Raw genomic sequence first — 6429 nt, forward strand, 5'->3', positions numbered from 1 at the left:
GAAACTATTTGTTATTACATGATGGTATTTATTTGAACACTTCTTGTACCAAAAGAGTCCCAGAAAGACTGTACTAGTTTCTGGCCAGTAAAATAATCTCAACCCTGAAATAACTAGGATACATAAAGTCTGGAGAGCAATAGAAAAGACGAACTGCAAGGTAAGCCAAGTCCCTGCAGCTTACTGGCATTGCTCAACTTGCAAGAATCTCCCCATTTCAGTGCTGCTCTTATGACAGTTTTTGAGCAGGTTGCAAGGGATTTTTTGGATTATCACTTAAGAAGAGAGTTCCCAGAGCTGGGACAAGATAATTTCTTTGTGATATCTGTGAGAAAAGTGATAAGAGTATCCCAGCAGATGTCCAGCCCTCTACTTCTCACTGTGGTGCTCCTGTTATTGCAGATGGAATGTTGGAGAATTTACAGCTGCCTGACCATGCTGAGCCTTTTACCTCATCAGGGATGGAGATGGGCCATACAGTAATGCATATTGATCCATGTGCCTAAATGTAGTTTATGTCTTACATTTCAGGGCTGAACTATATCAAGGGGAAAGCAGACCATTACAGCCCAGTCTCCCATGTGCAGATACAGCATGAGTGATGACAAGCCTTTCAGGCTGAATGGATGTAGGCATACACAGGATGATGGCTCAGATGGACTAACTGGCCATAACTGAGTGGATGAGCATGCTTAAGCCTGCCACAAATCTAAGGTAAAATGAGTTAGCTTGAAAATCAATGAAAGATCTTAAGAGTACTCATTTGATTGTTTGTGATAGCTCAGCTGAGCTGGGGTACACTGCTAAGTGACAAGATCTTGTGAATATGCCTAAACCTTTCATGCTTGGGGCAGTAGTGAACTCCAAAGAGACATTTCCCTGTCCTGAGAAGTGCAAAAGCAGTGGGCAGTGCAAAGGAGGCATTACCTCTTGGCTCGGTTGCACGAGGTACTAGAAGTTACTACAGATATGTAGTTACTACACAAGAAAGTCCTGGAGAGTACTGGGAAGAAGAGAGCTGATTTTTGAACAGACCAAGGAGGCATTTTCTGGGAATTTACCCAAGATTTTTTTTTTCCAGAAAAAAATATCCACTGTACTCCTGTAATTGAACATAAAAAGCTTTTCTCACTCAGCTGGTGAGCAAGATTAAAGTCAGAGGATTTGAAATGTGTTCATTTTGCTTTTGCTCATTTAAAAATCATATAATTCCTGTATTTTCTTCCAGCTGCTAAGTGCTGGGGTTCATCACAGCTGATGCTTTTTCCCCTGACAATATGGGATAAAAGTGTCCAAACTCTGTCTCTGGGGTGGTGGCCTGACACAAGAACTGTTCTGTGTGTGTGAGAGCTGAGGAATCCACCTTCTCACCATGGTTAAATGATGAAGGAAAGCAGAGCCTGTCCTCTACCTTGGGGAAGAAAGTTCAGAGGAGGGTTAGGAATGCAGAGCTCTGCCACTCTGCCCTATGATGACAACTGGGTTTTAAAAATTTTCTTCATTACCTGAGCTATGGGAAATAACCAAACACAGCCAAATTGGACTGTCAGGGTTTCTATTTTGCTTTCTCTCCCTCCTGAAGAGATCCAACTTCAGCTGTATTGGAAGTTAGTAATTCTCTTAATGCTGGCAAGTGTAAGATATATTTTATGAGGAATCTTATGGAACTGATGGGGGGAAATAAATAATAGCAATATTAATAAAAAAAGAGTGTTATCCAAACTGAAAGTGTTGCAAGGATAAACAAATCAGTAAAAGGTGCAGTTTGCTTGCGATACAGTAATTTTATGAGCAATAATTTTTCAGATGAACTGAAGCCATCATCATTATCAACTAATAACTCCAAGAATGACTTATCTAACTTGCTACTGCCTGTGGTATTTCTGGAGTGTGAAAGAATTTTAAATTGTCTGTAAGGAACTGGTGCTGTTTATAGGACATGAGAATAAACGAACCAGAGCATTTAAAGTGTTATCTTTTCAGAAGAAAAGAAACAAACATCCTTCACAAAATGCACAAGGGTGTATGTATTCTATGGCTTCTGAAGTATCTGTGCTGTTCTTCAACAGAAAGGTGGCATTAATGCTGGCTTGTGGCCCTGGGATGGGCTGAGCTCCACTGCAAAGAGGCTGGGGTAAAGTACAGCAGTATCCAAAGAGATATGTGAAAATAACAGAATTATCTGCTCACTGCAAGTGAGTCAAAAGATGCCATTTAAACTTGTAACAAAAATGTGTATTTAATTTTGGAGAAAGCAAAATAATTAGTTCAGCTTTTACTTTTTTTCTTTTTTTTTGCAATTTTAGGACAGCTGCTAAGTAAACAAAGAGAAACAGCAGAGAATGTTAAGCATCCATTTGAGAAGAATTAACCTTTCAACAAAGCTGGATGGTTTAGAATGAAAAGTTGATATATTTAATTTTGAAAATGTCACCATTAATCTCCTGCATCTTCCCCATAGCCACTCTTGTTTTCCTACATCCACTGAAATGGACTCAAGTGGTCACAGGTTTTTATTCAATGTAAATCTGCTTGGTGAATTTGCTATTTGCTGAGGAAATCAAACAAAAGAAAAGAGCAGATCTCTTCCCTTTGATCACCTCTCTTTCTGCTTAGCTAGGGCAGGGGTGGTAGCAACTATTTTGAGAGCAAAATAAATCAGCCACTGCGGGACTGTTGACACTCATGGTCATCTGACAGGATTTCTAAAGGACTGTTACTTCAGCTGGAGATTCCTCAATCCCTTCAATGCTCTGCTTCTGCTTCGGACAAACCTGAGAGAGGAGCTGGCAAAAGTCAACTATACCAAAGGATGTGGGGCTCCTTCTCTGTCCAGGAGCCGGCTGTAAACCACCTTTGTGGAGGCAGTGAAGCTACTTCTATAAGAACAGTGCATCTGGCTGAGTTTTAACTGACAGAGAACTAATTTGGGTTACAGCTAATTAATATATACAGGGCTCTGCTCCTGTAGAAAGCAATGAAAATCTGTCCAGTACAGCTGCAATGTGTGGTTGGTTTTTTTTTCCCCAATTAGTTTTGTAAAATGAAGCAAAAAAGAAAAGGTAATCCAGAAGAGCATACTGTACAAATTGGAAAGCTGTAACTTGCTCAGGAAAAAGTTCCTTGGCTCGTTGAAACATGTCAGCTTGACAAAATAATAGTGTTTTTCTCCCTAATACTTGAATCAGGCCAAAATATTTCGTTTTACACTGTTTGGAAAAGATTATTTCATTTATTTAATTTCAATTTTGTTAACTCTAAATAATTATAATTTAACGGCAGTTTCTCCTATATGGTTACTTTAACCATTAAAAAGTTTTTAATGTTGATATTCTAAAATAAAATTGTAAAAAATGATCATGTATAGTTAGAAAATATACATAATTCAAAATGATACTCCTACATCACAGCTGAACTATTTGAAGTGATGCAGAACAATTTTTTAGCTTTATTTAACAGGAACATTTGATTAAGACTAAATCATATTTAAAATGCCAGAAGAGTGTGTGTGTGGTGAAAGTTTTGCATTTCCAGTAATCCTGTGTTTTTGTAACTCAAAATCAGGTGGTCCTGAAGTTCTTTTCCTGTATCTTATTCTGAGAAATGTATTTGATTTCAAATACACTACCACTGCTGCAAAGAGCATAAAATACACACACAGGTAATTTCCATAGAGAGGAGAATGCTAATTAGTTACCTCAATGACTGCTGTAACCTTTTGAAACCCTGATCATGTTTCAAAGAATCTCAGTGGAAAATAAAGAAGAGAAAATAGTTTTTTCCACATCAGAGTTGAAAAGCTGACTGCATCCTCAAGGGCACAGATGGGCTGAGCATGGAGGTGCTTTGCAGCAGGCATGGGAATAATGCCTGCAAGAAACTTTTGGGAGTGTGGGCCAACTTCCCAGCATTTTTCAGCAAAGAAAGGATGGTAGCCAAGGGCTCAGCCAGAAACAGTCCCACAGTCAGACAATGACAATAGCTGAACCCACTGGATTCTTTGCTACCTTTGTGAGTCAAGGCTTTGCCTTTTGACTTTACTTTAAATGTAAAGAATCCTTGGCACCAAACAAGGGTATCATGGCGGAGCCGGTGTGTGTCATTAACAGAAAAGCAGCAAGAAAGCAGCTTACCCCTAGATGCTTCCCTTCTCCTCTCCCTGCTGTTGCATAGTCAGAAAATGGGAATTGCATAACATAGTGAATGCATCCATCACAATTCATTCTACCACACTGAAAGGCTTCAACACATGTCTGTTGTTGCAAGACAAGCTCCAGGATTCCAGGTTTCAAATCCAGGATGACTGGTTGCTCTCTCAGTGGCTCTTTTAAAACTCTGAAAACCAAGTTATTTGTTCTCACTTGCGAATGAGAAGATGAGCCTCTTCATCTATTAGAATTACTCATGTATTTATCTCCAAGTGCTTTGGAATGGGGGTCAGCCTTAGCTCTATTTGACAGCTGGGGAAGGAGGGATAGTTTTCCCAGAGGTCAGTGGTAAGGCAAGGACCTGAGATCCCTGCCAGACTATGTCCCCAGCAGTAGTCACCCAGCCTTGCTACTTCTGTTTCCTAAAATTCACCTCCTGAAAACTGAGGCCACATATTCTGGGCATCATCTCCCATCTCCTGGTGCATGTACATGACTCGATTTTTTGGCTGGCACCGTGCTGCACAGATACGAGTGCCTATGTGATTTCTGGATCCCTGTTTCTGACTCCAGAAGTTTCAAGATGGACTCCACAAACGTTTGCCCAATCTGTGATTTTCTGAAATGAATATGTCAGGCTTAAGGAAGTAGCATTTCACCCATACATTGCTATCCCAGTCCATTTCTCATCTCTGTTTAGTTAGGACAGCATACTGCAGGGTGTTTGTTCCAAACAAGACTAATTACCCTGCCAAACACGGTAAATTATTAAAAAAGACATTGCATATGGACACAAGGCACAATAGGATAAATTAACTAGTTTACAACTGTGTAATAACCCAGCACAAATTTGCTCAGAGTGCAATGCTGCCAGGAAAGGCAGCACATGGAAAAGTGTTCTTCAGTGGGACTGAAAATTTATCCTCTATGATACAGAGATATTTCAGAGCTCCTTTAAAGGATCGTTCTGTAAAGAGGAAAGAAAATTGCAACTTCTACATGCAATTTGTTTATGAAATATAGTGGCTGGGAGCATCTTAGAGAAAAAATATCTACACTAATGGAATAAGACATTGGAGATGATTCACTTAAATGTCTTTTTTCCTATTCAGCTTAATTAACTTCAGAGGAGATGAATTCTTATTGGTGTAGTGGAAAGAAAATGAAACCAGTGTCAAGAGAAAATCTCCTGCATACAACTGCTTGGTATAGCCCAATTTTGGATGTTGTAAAAGCATAAAATTTTTGTTCATTAAATTTTTAAAGCTTTCTGACTTCCTGGAATTATAGCATGGAGTTGTAAATGTTGTGTGAAATGAAATGTACTTCCCTACACAAACAACATACAGTGGGAGAGCTCTGGAATTATGATTGTGGTCTACTATTTGCAATAGTACTTAGATAAATCAGCCATAAGATAAATAAATAAAAACACCCACCTCAAAAAAAAAAAAAAAAAAAAAAAAAATCACTGAAAATAAGAAAGGACAGAGGTATTTTAAAGTACTCTGCTTGTGTGTGGAGAAAATCTGTAGCGAATTTGTATACTTAAGTAAAACATTTTCAATGCTTTTGACTCTTCCATCTCTGTTCCTATAGGCAGAAATTCTTTCTGGACAGAAGGACACTTATTGTCAGAAAAAAATCCTCTTTTTACATATTCCTGCATTCAGCAGAAGAAAAGAGTTGTACAAAGACTGAATCCAAACTTCACCTAAACACACAATTCCCAAATCTGTGTGACCAGATGTCCTCTGACTGTACTCATTATAAGTGGATGTAAAGTCTGAAGTCTGATGAGTGATTCCCAGCTGAACCTCCCTAGTAAGGCCTTCTTCCAGCTTGTTATTAAAAACTTATAATAACCACATTTTAACAGCCATTAAAGAGCTTCCCTCAAGTATCCTATCTTGGCCATTTCCTTAGAGGAAAAGTACTCATTATACAAATATGCAATCATATGGTGAAGAAATACAACGGCATTATTAAAATCCAGATTACTTGCTCAGAGACTTCTCCAGGGCCTCAGGCTGCTATTTAAACTAAATTTCATGTAAACTACACCATGAAGATACAATGCTACATGCAGGGAAAAAAAAAAGTTTCTGCAGAGTGGAAGCTACGCCCCGAGTTTCACTCCCAATTAATTTTTTACCACACAAAAATTTCTATTGCTTAAAATTACTTAGAAGGAGTCAAGGTTCCCTTCCCTTCCCTTCCCTTCCCTTCCCTTCCCTTCCCTTCCCTTCCCTTCCCTTCCCTTCCCTTCCCTTCCCTTCCC

Source organism: Corvus kubaryi, unplaced genomic scaffold (genome assembly GCF_017639235.1).
Source record: "Corvus kubaryi isolate FWS band 111438036 unplaced genomic scaffold, C.kubaryi_AGA036_p1.0 37396, whole genome shotgun sequence".
NCBI lineage: Eukaryota > Metazoa > Chordata > Aves > Passeriformes > Corvidae > Corvus > Corvus kubaryi.